General features: G+C 39.0%; 1 long non-coding RNA gene across 2 annotated transcripts in view; it reads left to right on the top strand.

The window, feature by feature from the left end:
* The first annotated feature begins 1,153 nt into the window (after nucleotides 1–1,153).
* The window catches only part of LOC148145962 (uncharacterized), a 125,061-nt gene continuing 104,611 nt past the window's right edge, over nucleotides 1,154–21,603 (top strand). For both annotated transcript variants that reach the window (XR_015761001.1, XR_015761000.1), the window contains exons 1-2: nucleotides 1,154–1,178; nucleotides 3,291–3,351. This is a non-coding gene — a long non-coding RNA (uncharacterized LOC148145962). The remainder of the gene's footprint in view (nucleotides 1,179–3,290; nucleotides 3,352–21,603) is intronic.

Below are 21,603 nucleotides of genomic sequence, written 5' to 3'. Positions count from 1 at the left end.
TGGATGGGTTTTTATGACAATTGACAATAGTTGCATGGTTACCATTACTGAGATGACCTTTCAATTTTATTTTCATAAAGTAATGAAATTTAAATTTTAACAGTGGACAAAATGGGATTTGAACCCTGCCATAGCATTAGCCTGGGTCTCTGGATTCCTAGGCTTAGTGGTATTATTACTATGACACTGTGAGTCCTCCCCCAGCCTTATTGCTGTTAAATCAATGAAGTGGAAATTCAGCTGTAAGTAAGCTAGATCTTCCTGTGCTCTGTACCAGCGATGCATCATACCCAGCAGTTAATAACCACCTCAAATGAGCTACTGTCTCATTTGTTCATCTGGGTCCACCCTATGTATGTCATGATATGCCTCCTCACACTGTGTAGCAAATGAAAGCTTACTCCTTCTTGCCATTCCTGATGGCTCCCCCGATGTTTTGTATATTACTTAAGGGAGTTGAACAAAAATGTTCTGCATTTAACGCACAAACAATAAGAAAAAAGACACAATATGGAATGAGACAAGTGAGGGTTCATTCGTATTTTAGAAGTGAGTGAAGAGAAACCAAAACCTTTTGATAAAATAGTAGAGATTCGGACAGAAATGAATGAAACTTAACCAAGTTAGGTGAAAGTTTGGGATAGAGTAACAATTGAATACACAAATTCAAAAAGAATTATAAGGTGTTCTTAAATGGAATACATAACTAAAATATATGTCAAACTTTGCAATAAAGGCTGGGTGAAAGGAAAATTTGAATTTTCACTTCTCAAAGTAAGCAAATGATCTGCCTGTACTGTTAGTTTTTCCCTAATCAATATAATTGTTCTTACATTCTATGACATCAACACTGGCCAATCCCATCAACAATCAGACTCACCCAATGGTTAATAAGGCAAACTAGTTTTCTCGTAAAGATGAGAAATACTTGGAAGGCTGTCAGAACACAGCTAAAAAACAGTTATGATTGATGATTCCTGATTAGTATGTTTTGAAAGTCTTAAAAAATGAAAGCATTCCAGATCTTCCAATAATTAACACTCATTTTTTCTTTAACTGCTAAACTTTAGATTTCGGGTATCAGAAGCACCAGTAGGCAATAATTAACAGAACACATTTCCCCAGTCTTGATGTGACAAATATTCAAAGTTTCAAAACTTTCCATTCTACATTAGTTGGTGAGTGAAAACCTTTGAGCTTATTTAGAAATGTTGATTTTTCAATACATACTAAGTTCTTTCACTAAGTTTAGTTCTTGTTTGAAAATATTAGCTAAAAATGAATTCTTATAGTAGCTCACTTTAAACAGCATGACATATTACAGGCATTTAGTGTCATACTCTTTGGTAAACATTACATTAAAAATTTCTGATCTACTTCATTGCCCATGCACCTTGGAGAATGTTGATTGAAGGACATACTTTGTAATGACAAGATGCACATTCACACTTAAACTAGATTAATTCAAGTATATTTTTTGCTAATCTGGACATGCACTTAAAAGAATGTTTCTTCTGTAGAGAGAGCAGGGCAAAGCTGGTCAGGTGCAGTCCTTGTCTTTTGTTATTGCTGCTTTGTGGTCATGTGACATGATGAGGAGCTGAGAAAAATCATATGAGAAGGTTTCTCACTACCTCATTTGGCGGTGGAATTGTTCCACTCTTTGCATTGAATCCAGTTGTCATTGGATTTTGAAGAACTCTCTCTCATTGCAGTATTATCAAATAATTCTAAACACAAATATTTTACTCAATGTATTTGCACTATGTAGAGGAGGCAGTGCTGCAGAGGAATTGAAGCTCATATGAAATTCCAGTATAGTTGCAGTTTATGGTAATACATTTATGTTTCAGTCATCCTTCCCAAAGCAAATAATAACATTGTATTCTTCATTTTCACTCTCTTTCTCGTAGCAGTGCTTATATATCATCGCATTTCAGTGGCAGGTCATGCTTTGTAAGCAAATCTGTGAAAGATGAGGTTGAACTTCTTATAGTAAATCTTCTAATTATATATAGTCTCACATTGTAAGTATGCATTTTGTCACTATGACCTGAAGGAACAAGACATCAAATGTAAATTCTGAATCAATAAAATAGATATCAATTCTGTATCTGCTTCTTTGAACACTGACAGTGGATTTTAATAACTGAGTAGGAAACATTCAACACTGCAATTTTCATTTCATGTAGTTTGTATACGTTTCTTATCCTTCTATAGTTGCTATGTAACAATAACTTAGTGATGCCATCTTATGGATTACAGCAGTTTGTTTTCACCTTTCCAGCTTTAACAAGAAGAAAATACAAAATTGTACTTTTGATCCTGGGAAATATCATGAATGTGATGTGCAGAATATTCACATTTGCTGTGAAATGTCATTCTTATTTCTATTAGTGGGCTCCCTCTACTTCATGAAATAGTTGCATTTGATAGCTCACTACATGTCCCATGTCATTTCTTAGTCAAGAGGATGCATGGATGAAATGCTGAGAGGTTTCTCCCAATCAGGGCCATCTGCTTAGAGATGTGCAAACATGGCAGGAGTTAACTTTCCCTCTGTTACACCCCTGCCTCCCTTGACAGCTTAGCTATGATGGGAATCCAATGTGATGGAAATCACAAACAAGATCCATGTGTTACCATTGCCTGGAACAGCATGCCATTACACTAACCCACTGTGCCACCAGCCTGCCCACCCTAGAAAGTAAATCACTTGATGACAATTAGAGATTTCTTCCCGGAGTTTTTTTGTTAAGTTGCCCGCACATATTGGCAGTTCAAAGAGCTAAGTGCTGCCAGAGAGAACTGAACCAAGAGCTCTGTACTCTTGGGAGGAGCATTATTACTTTCTTCCTGGTAGGATTAGATTTCTTTATTTAGTGCCCATGGTTCAGATCATTATGTTGAAATCATGTGGAGCTACAGTCAAATAAGGAGCTGGGTAAGAACAAGTTTAAAAGCATATAAGCAATACTACTGTGTGTGACAAGCGATTACCAAATCCTGTTTGGAAAATTGACTCAATTCTGACATCAGCACTTTAGAATGGGTATTAATATTTTATGTATTCAGCCATTGCAAGGGAAATGATATCCATCTCTTACAGCTTATGGTTCACCAGATATACATTTGTCACATTGTTGCCGCTCAACAGATTGTATTTCTTTTTGCGATTGCTTGAATTAATTTGAAAACCATTTAGCTTACCTGTATGTAATAAGGCAATATGCATTGTTTATTACCCCTGTTGTAAATTAGCCTCTTTTGAATTTGTCCCTCATTCTTAGTCTGATGAACCAAGATTCTGTCCCTGCAGATTGTTGTGTCAACTGTGGTAAGTTGGAACAGGTTAGTATCTCTGATGAGGAACTGGACCAACATCTTGGCACTCCCTCCATTACAGCATTGTGGGTGCACTTACACCAAATGGATTTCAATGGTCAAGAAGGCAACTCACCACTACCTTCTCATGGGCAACTAGGGATTGCCAACAAATTCTAGCCAGCCAGTAATGCCCACATCCCATGACAGAATAGGGACTGGAATTGAACCTATGTTCATTTACAATCGAGATCTGAAAAGCCATAATGAAATGCCTTGCTGCCTCTAAGCTGCTTCTCTATTAAATCTATTTCAGTGTTGTATGGATTTTTAATTTTTGATGATCTTATTTGCTCAGAAGAAGGCATTCACTGAACTTATTCTTATCAAAGAATTCTATTGAATACAAGATAGCACTTCAATGTATCCTTCAGGTAAAATGACACCATGAAGCTTCGTAAAGGTTGAACAGAAAACAAAATGAACACAAAACTAAAGGAGGAGAGATTAGGAGAGAAGACCTAAAATTTGATCAAAGAACTAGATTCTAAGGAAGGTCTTCAAGGAAGAGAGGGAGGCAGAGAAGTAGGGAGGTTAGGGTGGATATTCCAACTGTATGAGCTAGATGGATAAAGACTCAGCTGCCAATGATTGAATCGAAGCACACACAATAAGTGTGAGAAAGTGGGACAGAGAGATTGTGATACGAGTGAAGGAAAAAGAGATGGGTAGAAGGATAGTGATGCAAACATTTGAACACCAAGAAAAAAATTGATATGTTTGGATTCTGGGAGCCAAAATAGTTGACTTAAAAGTCATGAATGATTGCAAGAAAAATTAGTTTGGGTTTGATAGCTTGATTTTTCATGAGATGAAATTTAAGCACTTGAATCTGGAGGTGATAGGCCACAAATGAAGAATTCAGGGTCTAATAATTGAATACAGGGATGGATTTGGAGAATATGACAAAGTGGAGAAAAATGTCTCTCTGCTGATGGAGATTAGGTCATAACTCAGACAAGCAAGATTACAAAACAGGATTGAATTCTGTCTGAGTCAGTGGGTAAAGGGCTGGAGGAGATGTTGCTAGTACGGAGTGACACTAAGCTCCTAGATTTCAATCTTTCCAATATTTAGCTGCAGAAAGTTATGGTTCATCCAAGACTGGACACATAATATTATTCTGGTAATGGGGATAGATTTGAGGGATTTTACTAAAGGTAGAGCTGCGTGTAACTAGAGTGCATGTGGAAACTGATTCCATGATTTTGAATTATATGAACAAGGGATAGCGGGTGGATGAAATAGAAGTATTATGTATTCTTGACAACAGTGCCAAGTGGGACGGGAGGCCATCAGTAGAGATTTCTGGGCCTTGACTGGATAGCTAGGAGTGAATCCAAGTGGCAGCAGTTCCATGGAATTGAATAACAGGAGCATTATGCAATAAACTTTGGTAAAGATTGCAACAAAGCCGAGAAAGCTAAGGAGACAGAATGAATGATGATCACTGGGATCTAATTCATAACTAGGGCTTAATCAGAGTGGAAATTGAAATAGAAGGTTTCAAACCAGGAATTAAAGGAGTAATTGGAACAATTGAAGAACCCATGTCAGCACATATTTAAAATCCTCGGAGAAAAACACAAAGATCAGAGAGTGGTAGCAGTGACTGGTCTTTGATATTTGCATGATCCTACAGACACCAACATTTCCAAAAGTTCAATTTTCCTTTCCAACAGATTCATACTTTGCCATGGAGGCCAAGCTGTAATTTACAACGGAGTGAAGCCGAAACTCAATAAGACAGTTTGAACCCAGTGTTGAGTTTTCCTACTATCTGTGAAGCCTTCAGGACTCTGAAATTTGTCAACTGACTGTTGACTGGAGATTACTGAGTTCAACAATTGGTCATACTCAAATATCAATGATTTGATGGATTGATTGATTTATTGTTGTCACATGTACTAAGATACAATGAAAAGTATTATTTTGCATGCCATACAAGCAGATCATACCATACAAAGTAAATCAGGGTAACAGAACAGAGTGCAGAGTACAGTTATACAGCGGCAGGGAAGGTGCAAAGAGAGGAATCAGAATTGGTATTTGAGAACCAGGTTAGAAAGGAATACTTTATATCTCCAAGATTTCAAGCATCATTATTTTTGTAAGATCCCAAGAGCACCCCAATCTATTTTCTCAGCCATGAGATATCATTTAACAACTGTGAATACTTATCACCAGTGACCATATAGGAACTGACTGCTGAAATACCATATGGAACATGATGTAATAGAGTGTAGCCACAGTGTTGGTCAAATAAAAACAATTAATTTATGGTTCATTCATGTTCTAGTAGATTAATAGAACGCATTAATGTACAGTAAATGTGGAGGATACTCAACATGAAACTAAGGAATATAGAACATTTTCTGAATGAAGTCAAGAGTAGCTTTATTAATCTTCCTCTGAAGTAAAGTCTCTATCTTACATTTGTCTCAAACTTAGACTATTTAGCTACGTTATATATATGTATGTGAACAAGACTTTACTGATGAAATAATGGTGTCTAAAGGAAGCACACTATTAGCATTGTGCAAATCAGACAATGGCTTCTAGTGTGATTCCCCCATTAGCTATAAATTATTACAAGTTGTTGAGAGATTTTCCCTGCCTGTATTTATCTTTGTGAAAACAATATTTTGCACATTGATTTTAGTGTGAATTTCATGACATGGCTGAATTTACACACTAATTGTCCACAGTTATCAGTGTAAGTATCTTTTCAATGCAATAATAGTGACAGTAAAACATGCTGTACTGGTCAGAAAATCATAAATGTGGAATCTCAAATTGTAAAATGCTTACAGAGATCTTAAAAACATCTGACTCCATTTCTTTCTTTTCCTTTGGTTCATTTTTTCCTCTTTCAATCTAATCCTTCCTTTCCTTTTTTTATCTATTTACTTATTCAATTAACATTGAAATTACTCTTTGAAATTACTCCACATAGACCAGTATCCCATCACCAAGTCACCCTTTTTAACACATGGAGAATCCTTAACACTGATCCAGCTTCCCCAGAAGAAGCACTCAGAGTGAACAGGGTGTTGAACACTTCTGCTTATATCTGTCAGCCTGGGCTCCCTGACTGGGATTGTTAATCTACTCCATATTGTATGAGGTCCACTAGACTCACCTTGTTACAGTCATTCCATCCCTCCTCCTCTGAGTCTGAGAACATAGACCAGTTCTTCTTTTCATAGCACCCCCCTGGGGTGTTTTAACACCCCCCGGGTGAGGTTCCTCCAACTCTGTCTCTGAAATGGGTGGCATGTAACACATAGTGGCTTGCATCTTGAGGCCAGAGCATCTTGGAAGAAATTCATTCCCTTCTTCAGGAGTCAAAGCAGCAACATCCTCCATGTCCATCTCAGATTCCAAGATATCTTCAATGCTTGACAGAGAAAGAGAACCCATGGGTCCCAGAACAGTCAGAAAGGATGTTGAGCAACCAGGTGCGTTTTGTTCCAGCACTGTTTGCAAGTTTGCAGCTTTCACGTGGTCCACGTGTTTATTCGGGACTGTCAGATCTACCCAAACTTTATATATCAGTGGATCTGACCTCACATCAACCATGCCTTCTACCCAGGCATGACTGACTCCCTCCTATTGCAAAGATGTTGCGATTTACAAGCATGTTGCCAGGGCTAGAGGATTTCAGCTATAGGGAGAGGCTGAATAGGCTGGAGCTGTTTTCCCTGGAGTGTTGGATGCTGAGGGGTGACCTTATAGAGGTTTATAAAATCATGAGGGGCATGGATAGGGTAAATAGACAATGTCTTTTTCCTGGGCATGGGAATCCAACAGTAGAGGGCATAGGTTTGGGTGAGGGGGAAAACTTTACAAAGGACCTAAGGGGCAACTTTTTCATGCAGAGGGTGGTGTGTGTATGGAATGAACTGCCAGAAGAAGTGCTGGAGGCTGGTACAATTACAACATTTAAAAGGCATCTGGATGGGTACATGAATAGGAAAGGTTTAAAGGGATATGGGTCAAGTGCTGGCAAATGGGACTAGGTTAGTTTAGGATATCTGGACGCCATGAATGATTTGGACCAAAGGGTCTGCTTCCATATTATACATCTCTGTGACTCTCTGACTCTATGACCATTCCCGTGATTCCTACGCCAAACTTTCTTGCCTGAAGTAAACTGTTTTTCTTGCTTAGTAGAATCTTGTGTCCAGCACTGTCATTCCTGATACCATTTCACTCCCACTGCCCCCCACCGCCCACTAACCAAGTCCAGGAAGATCAGATTTAATCTGGTGTGGAGTCTTCTCTCCATTAGCATCTCTGCTGGAGCCATCCCTGTAGTTGCAAGTGGAGTGAACCAATAATCAAACAAAAAATGGACAGTTTGGTATCTAGTGAGGTTGCAGCTGTATTTCTTTAAGCCTACGTTCAAAGTTTGGGCTGTTCTTTCTGCCAGACCATTAGCTGAAGCTGTGGGTGATACTGCTTTGTCCTCTTTAAGTGGACCTAGCAAGGGTCTGTGGTCCATTATTATTACAAATTTATATCTGTAAAGGTATTGGTGGAATTTTCTGACTTGAAATATGATTGCCAAACCTTCCATCTCTATCTGGATGTGTTTACACTCTGCATTAGCCAAAGTCCTGGATGCAAAGGTGCCACATGGAGGTCAGTTAATGTATGAATTTCCCATTATAATTCACCAGCCCAAGGAAAGGCATAAGCTCCAGTACAGACAGGGCACCCTTGATCATCCTCACTTTATCTTCCAATGAGTGTAAACTGGTCTTGTCGACCTTGTAGACCACTTGGGGCTTCTGGAACATATGTTTTTGCCTTCTAAGGTGCATTCCCGCCTGGTATAAACATCTAAGGATGATGTCCAAGTCCTCTAAGTGCAATTTTGGTCTTCTCTCTTTTTAGCACATTGTCATCTAGATAAATGGTGACCTGGTAGACCTTCTCCGTTGTGCATTGAATAATTGCACAGGCTGATAATACCCCAAATACCAGTCTTGAATATTTGTATAAACCCTTATGGGTATTAATTGTATCATACTTCTGAGAATCTTCATCTCACCACAATCACCAAGCAGGCTTTGTGTCCAGCTTTGTGAAGGGCAGCTTTGCGTATATATCTTCTATGTAAGGAATTGGGTATTTATCAGGCTGTGGAACGCAGTTGACCGCTTGTTTAAAATTCCCACAAAGGCGATCAGTACAACCATTGCTGCCCATTCTGCAGACTAAACTGGCTTGATGACTCCTTCACTTTCCGGCCTTCTGATTTCTGCCTCTACTTTCACCATTAAGGAAATGGCATTTGGCAGGCCTTGCAGAATCTTGGAATTGCTTCCTGGTCAACATGCGAGGTGGCCTTGGCTCCTTTCATAGTCCCTAGCCTTTCCTGAAAAAAATCTAGGTATTTAATTAGGACTTTATTCAGGCAGCCATTTTCTAATTGAAAAATGTTGAGCCAATCTTGGTGAATCTTTTTGAACCAATTGTGCCCTATCAAGCTTGGGCCTGACCCTTTTACTACAATCAATGATAATTAAACCAGCTTCTTCTCATGAGAGACCGGAACAGAAGTTGTTCCCTTAATCGGTGAAGGTTCCCCGGTGAAGGTTCTCAGTCTAGCCGAGATCTTGGTCAAACTTGAGATTTGGAGTCAAGAGTAAATTTTGTTAAAGACTGGTTCTGTGATCACTGAAACGGCTGTACAGTTATTGACCCCCATTAGAACCGGGTGACCATTTAACCTGGTGTTAATTTTGGTTGGTTTTGGTTTGGATATTGTTTAGCAATTTAACTGTTCCAAACTAGATTTAAGCAGACTTTCCAGGGTGTGCACTCCCTTGGATAGCAACCTATGAGTTCTCTTATTCCATTTAGGTCTAGTAGGACACTTGGCTGCCTCAAGTCAGCACACTGGCAGCAACTACAATGGTTTGCTGGCTCCGATCCTGAAGAAAATGTTAATTGTTTGCCCAGAGCTTGGCTTGCAGTGGGCTAACCTAGAGTCCCTCTGTTCAGAATATGTCCTGAGTGAGGCTATCTAATTGCCTTCACTCAAGTGGTGTTCCCCAAGCTCACAGAGACTGGTGAGGGTGTCAACTTCCATTGGAATATCCTGCAACTCATGTGCTCCACTTGCCACATTTTCCAATGATAAAGTCAGTTGTAGTGTCTGAAGTCCAGTTGGACTTCAGCTGGTAGGTGCTTTTGCATGATTATATCATTAACCCCGCCACCCCACCTCCCTCTTCATTGCCACAGAGGTCCATATCCAGTCCCCAAGTCACCCTTTATTTACACGTGTGTAGTACTTGACACTGATCCAGCTCCCTCAGAGCCACCTCTCAGAGTGAACAGGATGCCTGACAGTCTTGAATTTTTTTTCTGAAGAGAGATGTTTCTGAGTCTCTTGTTTATTGTATTTTTTTAATCCTCACACTACCATTGCACTATAGCAGTTGTGCTAATTTTCTTCTCACAGCAGCCATGTTGTGTGTGTATGAGTGACTCAGTGAAGACACCATGTGCAAAAATCGTTATTCAGTATTTTCACTATCAGGTACACACCTATGTGGCCAGTGAACCAGTAACAAGCCAAACCTGGTAAGGGCAATGCTTATGTGAAAAATAATGAAGGGGGTCTCTCCTGATCTTATCTGTCAGTTAGATTTCCCTGATTGAACCTGATTAACAGGCTCATTCAGGGAACTCATATTCTATGAAGCCAACCTGATTGACCTTGTTACAATCACTACACTCTTCTCTTTAATCCTTCCTCTGTTCACATAGAAACATAGAAGCTAGAAGCAGGACTAAGTTATTTGACCCCCTCAAGCCTGCTCCGCCATTGATCAAAACTGATCAAAGCTGTTATCAAGCTCGATATCCTAATCCTGCTGTCTTCATATCCTTTGATTCCTTAGGCCATTGGAGCTATGTCTATCTCCTTCTTGAAAATACATAATCTTTTGGTGTCAACCACTTTCTGTGGTAGTGAATTCCATAGGCTTACAATTCACTGGGTGAAGGCATTTCTCCTCATCTCAATCCAAAAGGATATACCCCTTCTCCTTAAACTATGACCTCTGGTCTGGACTCCCCAACTTCTTCCTACATCTAACCTGTCTCTTCCTGTTAGAATTTCACACGTTTCTATGAAAACCTCCCCCCCACCCCCTCAATTCTTCTAAACTCCAGTAAATACAAGCCTAACTGACTCATCCTCATATGTCAGTCCTCCATCCCAGGAATCAATTTGATAAACTTTGACTGTACTCCTTCTGGAACAAGAACATCCTTCTTCAATAAGGAGACTATAACCCCATAGATGATTGCAAGAGTGGCCTCCTGAACGCCCATTATCATTGCAGCACAAAATCCATATACCAGGACTCAATTCACTATGAAATCAATTTACAGTTTGTCCTCTTTATTGCCTGTTGCACCTGTGTCCTTACTTTCAGTGACTGATGCATGAGGACAATCAGGTCTCGTTGAATATGCCCCCATCTCAATTTACAGACATTCAAATAATAATCTGCATCCCTAATTTTGCTATCAAAGTAAATAACTTCACATTTATCCATGATACACTGCATCTGACATGCATTTGTCCACTCACTGAGCATGTCCAAATGGTACTGCAATATCTCTACATATGGGTGGTTTACTCTTCAGAGGTTCGGTGTGGACTTGTTGAAGAGCCTTTTTCCACACTGTAGAGAATCTAATCTACATCCTCCTCAGACTTCACCCTCCCACCCAGCTTTGTGTCACCTGCAAATATTGCAAATTTTGCAATCCTTTAATCTCATCGTGTAAGGAGACATACTGTTGACCCAGTTGCTCACCAATATTATGAGCGGCATGGTGGCACAGTGGTTAGCACTGTTGCCTCACAGTGCCAGAGACCCGGGTTCAATTCCCGCCTCAGGCGACTGACTGTGTGGAGTTTGCACATTCTCCCCGTGTCTGCGTGGGTTTCCTCTGGGTGCTCCGGTTTCCTCCCACAGTCCAAAGATGTGCAGGTCAGGTGAATTGGCCATGCTAAATTGCCCGTAGTGTTAGGTAAGGGGTAGATGTAGGTGTATGGGTGGGTTGCGCTTCGGCGGGGCGGTGTGGACTTGTTGGGCCGAAGGGCCTGTTTCCACACTGTAAGTAATCTAATCTAATTCTAGATACCCTGTGACCCTCAGTTTGTTGCTATCAGCACCCATTTCCAGCTATCTTTAGGCAGAAGAAAATGACATTCTAAACATGTAACTGTTAGGGTTCATTCCAGCAAAAGCTGGCCATATAGATCTTATAGATATATTAATATATTCATCAATTTCTGAATATTTTTGTTGGGAAGCTTGAATTTCAAACAGTAAATGTAAGCAAGTATAGACTGGCCACTAAGTAGCTTTATTATTGGGAATAGAGGTTTTGTTCAGTGAAAGCTCCTGGCAGAAACCTGAATGTGTACAGAATATGCAACAGCTAAACTTTTCAGATAAAATAAAAGTTGAAAAATCATGCTCTGTGCATGCTTAGATTTTCAACATGTGCTTCTGGCAAGCAAGGCTCCCAGTTGGAATTGTGAAGACGAAAATCTAACCTTCGAATGTTGTGCTGCAAAGTATTAAGTAACTATGAAAGCAAGCAGCAAAGATAAAAATAACTGTGAAAAAAATACAGCCTGAAAAGTCAAAATTGAACCTCAAAGTTATAGATTGGCAGAGTTTGGATCAGATGAGAAAGCGAATGCCTTCCTGTTAGCCATCCACATTTGAAATCTGTTCCTTGCCTCCACGGGCTGATCCAATGGGCCTCTTCACTGGGAGGAAGTGCGCAACCACACACAGGGAACAATGAATTGGAAACCAAGCCCAGAACTAATTTATTCCACGCAGCATTTAAATATTTATTGCTTTTATGGAACTGATATACAGTTTTGTATATCGTTTGTACACTAGGCTCAATATTGCAAAATTCAGGACACTCAATTTGATACACAGTCTGAGATACGGAAAAAACATCTATCTCAGCCTTGAATCTACTCAATGACCCAGCCAGGGAAAGTGATGGCTAAGTGGTTTTATTGTGGATGGCACGGTGGCTCAGTGCTGCCTCATAGCACCAGGGTCCCAGGTTCAATTCCAGCCTCGGGTGACTGTGTGGAGTTTGTACATTCTCCCTGTGTCTGGGTGCTCCGGTTTCCTCCCACAGTCCAAAGAGGTGAATTGGTCATGTTAAATTGCCCATAGTGTTAGGTGCATTAGTCAGAGGGGAGTGGGTTGCTCTTCGGAGGGTCAGTGTGGACTTGTTGGGCCAAAGGGCCTGTTTCCACACTGTAGGTAATCTAACCATTATTCATAGCCTTTGTTTATTATGTGGTCATTTGGAATGGGAATAAAACAAGTTCCACAAGTAATTAAATTGCCATTGGATTTTCAATTGTCTATATTCACAATGCATTGACTTTCATATTTTGACATTATTAGGAGTATGGACTTTTCAAGTTGGTGGTGGAGAAGGGTCCCTGAGCTGGGGCTCATCTGCTCCAACTGCTTTTCATCTCTTTTTTTCCTCTTTTTCTTTTTACTTATTACTTGGCATGGGGGGGGGGGGGAGGTGATATTGGCAGCAAGGAATCCCAGTGTGTACTCGAGTAGAACCAGCATGGACTTGAGTGGGCTCAGCATGGACTTTGTGGTGGCAGAGAGTGAGCCTACAAGGGATTTGAGTGAGCCCTTATTTACTTTTCTGGGGTGAGCACGGGACCTGGCATTGGAATCGGTGGCTGCTACATTTGCAGAGGCGTTGCCGGTGAGGTAGGACTGGCACCTGAGGATCAGTGACTTTGTTGTTTGAGTGCGATGCTGACGGTGGTGGAAGAGAATCACAGCAAGATCGACGAGGTGGGGCCAGGGCGAGAGACGTTGGTGGGTCCGGCATTGGCGGTGACAAACCAATGGGGGAGGAGAATCAGCCCAGTGGTTAAAGATGGCACCTGAAGAGTGGCAACTTCATTGTTAGTTGGATCTGGTATAGATGGCGATGAGGCGGTGGAGGAGGGATGGCGGCACAGGTGTTTTAATGATGAGCTGGCTCAGGACAGACAGACTCTCTTGAAACTATACCTTTGCTTATTGCTTCTTATTCTTAAAGATATGCAAAATGGTCCCAGATCATGGTGACACTGAAAAAGCTTTAATCTGTATTTAACTGATTTTTTTTGCTCATCGTAAAATCATGTTTCAAACAATTAGGAGAGAAATGTTTTCACTCCATAAAACAAACCTGCTTTTAAAGTGACTCAGATACAAGAGAGAAGTAAATTGCTTGCATTGTGCATAGGTTTTATGTTCTTGCCTTAATTAATGGTTCAGGAAGACCAACTTTTCCCAGAGTATTTCTGCAGACACACATAGTTGCTCATCAGAGCATTTGATTCAGCTAATTCTTCAGACTGGGGTTGGTTTCTTTGGAGAAATGGAGACTGAGGGAAGAACATGATTGCAATATAGAAAATCACTCAGGACATAGACAACGTAGGCAGGAAGAAACTTTTCTCCTTTGTGGAGGAATCAATGACCGTGGGGCATAGATTTAAGGAAGGGGGCAGAAAGTTTAGAGGGAATGTGAGGAAACATTTTTTCACCGAGGTTGGTGGGAACCTGGAATACACTGCTTGATAGTAGAGGCAAAAACTCTCAGAGTATTTATAGATATTTAGATACGCACTTGCAATGCCAGGCATACAAAGCAATGGGCCAAGTGGTAGAAAATGGAATTCTAATAGTTAGCTGGTTGTTTCTGATTGGTGCAGACCCATTGGAACGAATGGCCTATGACTTTGATTATTACTGCGACTAGCTTTAAGTTGGCTGAGAAAGACCATTGCTATTTACAATAATGTACTACTTGCCATTTTATGACACAGGTCAATATTAGTAGTGATTCTTCAACTCTCAAATACCTCAAGTGTTATGTTTTTAGCTCAATACAACTAACACTACAATTATCCAGAGCATGCTGCAATAGTCAGGCATATACAATCCCCAAAAGCCCTGGCAGCACATTAAACAATTGATAGCCTCATTAAACCTGTGTGATGGACCTTAATATAATGGAAACGATTCATTTTTGCGCCAATATACTTTAAAGTTCCTCTAATCTTGCTTCTTCAATCTTTTTCCTCTTCATGACAATGATTATGCAAATACATTTCCTAGTCTGAAAAATAACCTTCTCCAAAACTCACAAGGACAAATCATTCAGGAATCTCTGGATGAGGAATCTGCAAACATTTATGTCCAGACAAAGTTTTGCACAGATTAACAAAAGACAAGCAAGATGACCTCTCATTGCATTACCAGGCAGTAGGTCATAGCATGTTGCTGTTTCCTTCAGTGTTGAAGTGTCAAACTCCCAGAACTCCTCTTCTAATCGAATTGTCAGGTAACCTACACCAAATGAACTGCAACAATTCAAGAAGGCAGCTCACTATTGCCTCCACATGGCTAATTAAGGATGGGCAATACACACTGGCCTGGCCACTTCCCATGAACGAATATACAAGAAGAAACAATGCTGGGCTTTCCAGAGGATGAAGCTGAAGCATAACTTGGACAAAGCAGCAGAGTGAGCAATGTTGCCCCAGAGCTAACATTTACAAATCATATGCCAGTTCCAGGCATGTAGTCATCTGGATTGTTATTTTTTCACAAGAACTCAAGTTTTGTGGGCAGTGCCTTACTGTACCAGTTTATGACTCTTTCGGGAGAAAGTGAGGATTGCACATGCTGGAGATCAGAGTTGAAAAGTGTGGTGCTGGAAAAGCACAGCCGGTCAGACAGCATCTGAGGAGCAGGAGAGTTGATGTTTCAAGTATAAGCTTTTTATTAGGAATGAGATTCTTTCTGCCACTACTGAGAGTCATACATTAGGCTGTCTGATTGCTTTTACTCCTGCAGCATGAGGATAATGCTATGGCAGGATTCCCGGGCCACCCATAGCATTCTTCTGCAATGAGCTGTTTTGCAGAGAATAGGAAGTCCACCATAGTTACGGTAATGACCTCAAAGTCAGAAAATCCTTTGAGGATTGCTCTTTACAGTGGGAGAATTTCCTGTGAAGCCAAAGCTATCTCCTAATTCCTCAAGTTCAAAATATTTAGGCACCATTGTCGGCAGAATAGTGCGAAAGGTATCAAAGCCAAGCCCTATCCTGTCTCTCTAGACAGTGGCAACTAAAATTTTGGTTAAACATTTGTTCTGGTTTTATCACTTTTTTAGGCACATTCTGTGACTCTTAGGGCAGATAAGACTTTCCAACATTTGTACTGATCATGTGGGTGTAAAATGAGTTTTGAGTAAGTCATTCCCAATCTCCTTATGATTGAGTTTCTCAACTTCTTGCTTAAATAGCCCCATGAGAAATCTAGTAATCATGAGGGCAAATCATCATCTTTGCACATTGCTGCACACTGTATTGACTGAATTGTCTCTGTGTGTTGCACAAAAACAGAAGTGACTCAAATTTCTTTTGGCACTAGGGAAATGAATAGAAACTTACTCCCAAAAAGAAGACATTCAGTTGTATGATGACATGACAACGATAGTATCTTCTGTTCACCGACAAATATTTCAGAAAAGCAACATGTTTTAGAAGTAACTTGGAGCACACTTTAATGCTACTGTAATCTGTCTGTGTTTGTCAAAGCCAGTCTCTAATGTAACATGATTGCTCGATTCCAAATGAGACAGATAGGTAGATATGGATTTCTTTAAGCAAATACAGAAAGGCAGCATGTCAATTAACATTAAAATGCATATTATCCATACAGGAGCTACATAGCATAAATAATTGTAGACTTTTTTAAAACTGTTAAACCTTACTAATTAGATGTTCTGATGGAAATGAAATTGTCCTATTTATCAAATCCTTCTTATTAAGCAAAACCTGTGCCTGCTGATTTAAATACATTGGGAATCAATTGGAAGACAATTTATGAAGGAATACTCCTATTAACTATGTCCCCATGAGCTGATGTAATTGAACAGCATTTCATGGAAAATTTCAAGTGATATTGGAACTGGAAGATTGTGCTGTTTTATCAGGGCTGTTGCACATTGGAATTTTAATGGCTTTTGCCACAATAAAGGTGTCCAAGCTGAAATACAAAGCTATTAATTTACTAGTGCTAATGTGCAGTAGAGGGATACTGGAAACCATTTATTTGTCATATATTTTCAAGTCTTTTTTTGTACATTTCTCAATAGTGGTGGATCTCATACCTGTCACTCAATGGGACAAAAATTTAAATGCGTGGGCTGAAACTACACTATGATATTAGCATAAAATTGTTTATCTGATATTTCAATGGCAAGAGCAGAGTAAACGAATTCATATCCAATGGTAAGCAGACAAAGGAATTTCATTAAAAGTATTCTTATGGATTCGTGCAAAACCCTGAAAGGTTGTTTATGTCCTGGGGTCTAAATATCAGGATGAAATTCACCCCTTTGACTTTGTTAGAAAAGGAGATCATTTTCCAAAAGATGAGATCATGTAGTGGCGAAGGTGTGGGGTTTGGACATGGTAAATGGACACTGCTGCTCATTGATAATTCATAATGACCATTCAAATATTGGAAGGATTTCTGAATGTAGTGCCTGATCTTTCCTTGCTAGAGCCAATCAAAAGATAAATGATTGTTGTATTAACACCAAACTGTTCAATAAAATGACGTGACTTCCAACTGGTTGTATGTTTCTCAGGTGTGAAGCAGGTATCCAACAACTGAAAATCTTTCCATCAATATCCAAGCCAAACTTTTCAAATACTCTTTATGAATGCAAGCCTGTGCTAATAAGCAACCTGCAAACATTGATCAGCATTATAGATAAAATGCAGTAAATATTTTGTTAAGATAAAATCATGAAGTTAGTTCTTACAGGAAATACAATAAGAATTTATACAGCATCAGCACTTGGTTCATTGCAGTGCAGTGTAGTTCACAGCAGGAAAGTCCAGGATGCTGTATTGTCTGACAGTCTGCACTTCCCTGAAGGATGGCAGCATGGAAGGAGGTTGCTTTGTTCTTGAAAAAGGGCAAGAAACAAAGAGTCTCAGAAGTTTTTCATTTTGTTTTTGTTTCACTTTTCTTGTCAAAACACATTGAATCGTCATTTGACAGTTTATCTATAGCACTGTAAAAATCAATTTCGTACAGAACCTGCTGAAAGAAGAAGTTTGCTATGAAGAACTAAAAGAAAACTGGATAATATTTTGACCCCTTGATTACTGAAGTACTGTTGTAACTCAAATTAAAACAAAGTTTTTCTCTAAGAATGGTAATTAGCCAGAACCTGCATTGCTATAACATTCCTCTGTTAGATGATTTAACAGAGATGTTCACTCATTTATCCTAAATAGATTAACACATCAGCAAACTAGTGGACAAAGAAACATAGTAAAGGAATGTTAAGCATTTGTCCGTCAACATCACCAACAAAAATGTACTGTTATGGTTCTTGATTTTGTTCAGCAGGAGGATATTGCTAACACCTGACTCTTTGTTAATTATAGCACAGACATATTACTTTTTGGAACTTCCTTCAAACCCATTGACATTTAAGTACACACAGACTGAAACACCATGATTATCTAAAGAGTGGAGCTTTAATGACTTGAAATCTGATTTTCTTTTTCTGATCAAGATAAATGCTGTCTTCTGGTATTCCCACTGCAAATTATTGAAAGTTGTAGATTATTGCACAGTTGCAAATGATTCTGTAGATACAACAATAGGTTGACTGTGTGCTACCTTCTAGACAGTTCTGTTATTGCTTGAAGCAGCTAAACCTTATTTAGCATTAATATAATGGACTCCTTCCTGGTATAGTGATGATATCCATTTAGACCATTACAATGAATTTTCACAATACTGCTCACATCTGGTCCAGTATATATTTGGAAAATTACTTAACCTGGTAAAATACATGAAGTATCTAACTTACTTTTAACTATCTACATAAAGATATTATGCTTTATTGTGTAAAGAATAAAAACATATTTTCAGAATATCTCAATTGCAATTTGAATGTGTGACATCTCCCATAAGACTTATACATGTCATTACGTAACACGGAACTGCAAAAAGTGATGACTTATATGCTTTGGGAAAAGCTTATATTTTCTTTTAGTATACAAGGACTATGGAGTTTTTTTGAGAAATTGTGGAATTTCCTAAAGATGATTCATTGGTTTCTCAATTGTTGTACATTTAGATTACAAAAAATGCCTATGTGACCTTATTTGCAATGGGGATTAACAGCTAAGAAACAAAGGGTAAATAGAAAACTAATTGCAGTGGTGTTGGATTTAACCCTTTTTTTTCTGTTTGACAGTTTAGTACACACTGAAAATTTGTGTGAGGGAACATAAACAAAACTTTCTTTGAATGGAACAGCTTTGACGTCTGCATTTTTTAAATTGGTACTTGTGATGCAACAGGTACATGGGAATAAAGCAGAGACTGTGTTCCCATGTGTGTTATGCAGTTGGAAAGGGTAGTGACTTAAAAATAAAGCAAGGACAAGGGATTATAGATTGGATAGGATGCAGTGCTGTTGACTCAGTGTTTCCAGAACCCACCAGATGATTTAAACAGCTAAGAGAAGAAATCTCTGGGGAATTTCTGCCAATAGGTTTGTCAAGTCAGAGAGTGTTCAGAGATGTACACCCTTGTCAGTGGTAACCTAATCCAGGGGCTTCAAGTGAAATATGGCTGCTGGTAAATGTAACATAAAGACCAAAATGATAAAACATACATGAGATATTCTACACTGTGAAGTCCAATTTGGAAAGACTGTGAGTTTGCACCTAGTGTCACATTTGTGCAGGGAATACTTGTAACTATATGAAGAATATCTTTATTGTATCAACTAGTTAAAAGAACTTTACCTCTTTATTTGAAATATTCTTTGCCTGTCAATTAATGTCTGAGTATTGTTGATTTTATTTGGTTTGTTACAGTACGAAAAGTAGACCTGTGATTTTCCTTTTATATTGAGGGGATTCCTTTCCTTAAAAAAGTTGTCAGCCTCTAATGGGGAAATTAACAAAACTTTAAATAACACAAATGGGGCAGAGGACCTAGTCATGACATATTACCCTGAAAGCATTGACCTATTTAAACTTAAAGTGCAAAGGAAATATTTTTGTGCTGTTAAGCAGAGGTACTTTTGAGAAATCATATTCATATTGATGTTTGAGGTGCTTTTTAACCATATTCATACTGATGGTTATTATATTTAAATACAAGGTTACACCAGTAAGAGCGCAGATTAGTTTTGCAAGACTTGCAGCATTGTAGATCAGAACTAAAGGAATGTGGAGCACTGTACATCAGCACCTTGGGAAAATCCATTGTATGGGAGAGTAAATAGAGTATTGAATGATTTCATTCTGACCTAGTACTGTCTCATTTTCATCCATAGACAAATGTGTTTTGCAACTGTAACACAGGCATAGGATAAATAACTGTTTTCTATATTCATATTGATAGAGCAAACAATGTGCAACCACAACCTGTCTGAAGAAACAGTTTTGCGACTGCTGTTTCTAACAGTTAAATCAAATAATTGCTATAAATGTAAAATAGTTTGAAAATCTTGTAAAATTGATTTAATGCAATTATTAATTATTAATTAAAATAAAATGTAAGTTTTCCCCTTTCTGTTGTCAATCATTTAAAAAATTACCCAATGCATATTTGATTATACATTGGTAATGATTTAATGCGAGTTAGCATTTAATCTACCAACAATGGATAAATTCTTATGCTAATATCATCATCTGAGTTTCTCAAGCCCTGTGAGCATCATGAGCCTATAAGCCAACGGCACTGGTGCCAGGAAATACCTTAAGGCAGTGAGGAAAGGCAAGAATTATTTCATCAGATTACAATAACTCTGTGTAAGTCTGATAATATCCTGATCATTGGCTTGAATCCACTAACTAGGTGAAAATTAGCAAGCTGAATTGAACAACATAAGCAGTCCATGTGACTAAGTCTTTTGAGACATAGAACAGTGAAAATATCACTAATCACATGTTTAAAACAGGCTTTCATTTGAATCTGCTCCAGCAGTAAATATTAATCAAAACTTTGATGGATAGTGGAAATGTGTTCCAAGGCTTATTAGAAATGTATAAAGAAGTAAATGGAATATTTCAGCAGCAAAATATAACGTCAATTCATGTATTTTCTATCTTGTTAGAACTCCATCACCATTAGGTTATTGAGTGGAATATCTTGATCTTCTGGATGTGGTCATGTCAGGGTGGAGGATTGTTGGGCTGTTCCAATGCAATGACCTAGATATTGGCAGTGTTCTGCTGGGATCCAGCCTAGGCTGGAATCTTCATGCAACATTCACAAAGCCAACTATACTAAGGTGGCAGTGCTAGGACATGCCAAACTTGCTTCTGCTCCCAAAGTAGCCAGTTACCACTGGTACAACTCCATGTCACTTTCTCCAGTGTTATATTGATTGTGGTCTGGCAGGGGCAGAGGAGAAGTGAAGGAATTCCAGGGTGGGCCATTTTCTGAGGAGTGGTAGGATTTTCCATTTGCTCTTTTGCAAAGACAGGTGGCTGAAAGTGTTCTGGAGATTCCTATCTTACTGTTGGCAGAGAGGTACTGGACACTGCAACGACATGTGACAGGCGGGAACCAGAATAACGCTCACAATATCTGCTAGTTCTATGTAAATTAGGTGCCCAATCACTACTCCCCGAAGATTATAAGAACAAGAACATAAGGACTAGGAGCAGGAATAGACCATTTGGTCCTTCTAGCCTGTTCTGCCATTCAATACGATCATGGCATCAGCTCCACTTACTTGCCCTCTCACCATAATCCTTAATTCCTTTATTGTTCAAACAATATCTATCTTAGCTTTAAAAGTATTCACTGAAGTAGCGTCAACCACTCCACTGGGCAGGGAATTTCATTAATTCACAACCCTCAGGGTAAAGAAATTCCTTCTCAATTCAATCCTAACTCTGCTCCCCTTTTGAAGCTATGCCCTCTTGTCCTAGTTTCTCCTGTCAGTGGAAACATCCTCTTTACTTCTATCTTATCTATTCCCTTCATAATTTTATATGCTTCTGTAAGATGCTTCTGCGTTTAAGTTCCAATGAATATAATCCCAGTCTACTCAGTCT

The sequence above is a fragment of the Chiloscyllium plagiosum genome, unplaced genomic scaffold, assembly GCF_037043375.1.
Source record: "Chiloscyllium plagiosum isolate Xiang-an unplaced genomic scaffold, Cpla_swu_hap1 HiC_scaffold_22, whole genome shotgun sequence".
NCBI lineage: Eukaryota > Metazoa > Chordata > Chondrichthyes > Orectolobiformes > Hemiscylliidae > Chiloscyllium > Chiloscyllium plagiosum.
Note: the sequence above shows the minus strand (reverse complement) of the source record. Positions and strands in the feature narration are given on the sequence as shown.